Source organism: Etheostoma spectabile, chromosome 15, assembly GCF_008692095.1.
Source record: "Etheostoma spectabile isolate EspeVRDwgs_2016 chromosome 15, UIUC_Espe_1.0, whole genome shotgun sequence".
Taxonomy (NCBI): Eukaryota; Metazoa; Chordata; class Actinopteri; order Perciformes; family Percidae; genus Etheostoma; species Etheostoma spectabile.
In genome coordinates, this window is record NC_045747.1 from 12,095,537 (window position 1) to 12,095,868 (window position 332).

A 332-nucleotide genomic window follows, 5' to 3' on the forward strand; every position below is an offset into this window, starting at 1 on the left:
TTGTTTATTAACAGAAAAAAGAGAGTGTATGAAAGCTAAACGATGGTGGTGAAAAACAAATCTCCTGGTCCATTATAACACCTATAAAGAGAGACTTTACATTTATATATTTGGAACTGAAGAACGCAAGGCGGTCCTTCTTCTCTAAAATTATCTCTAAAAACAATAATAATTCACGTGCTTTGTTTGCTACTGTCGATAGGTTAACAAACCCTCCAGTACCAGTAGCATCTAAACCAATACTATCTACCAAGGCCTGCATTGAGTTTGCCTCCTTCTTCACAGACAAAATTCAGAAGATTAGACAGTCAGTGCCTCCATATCAAGTACAG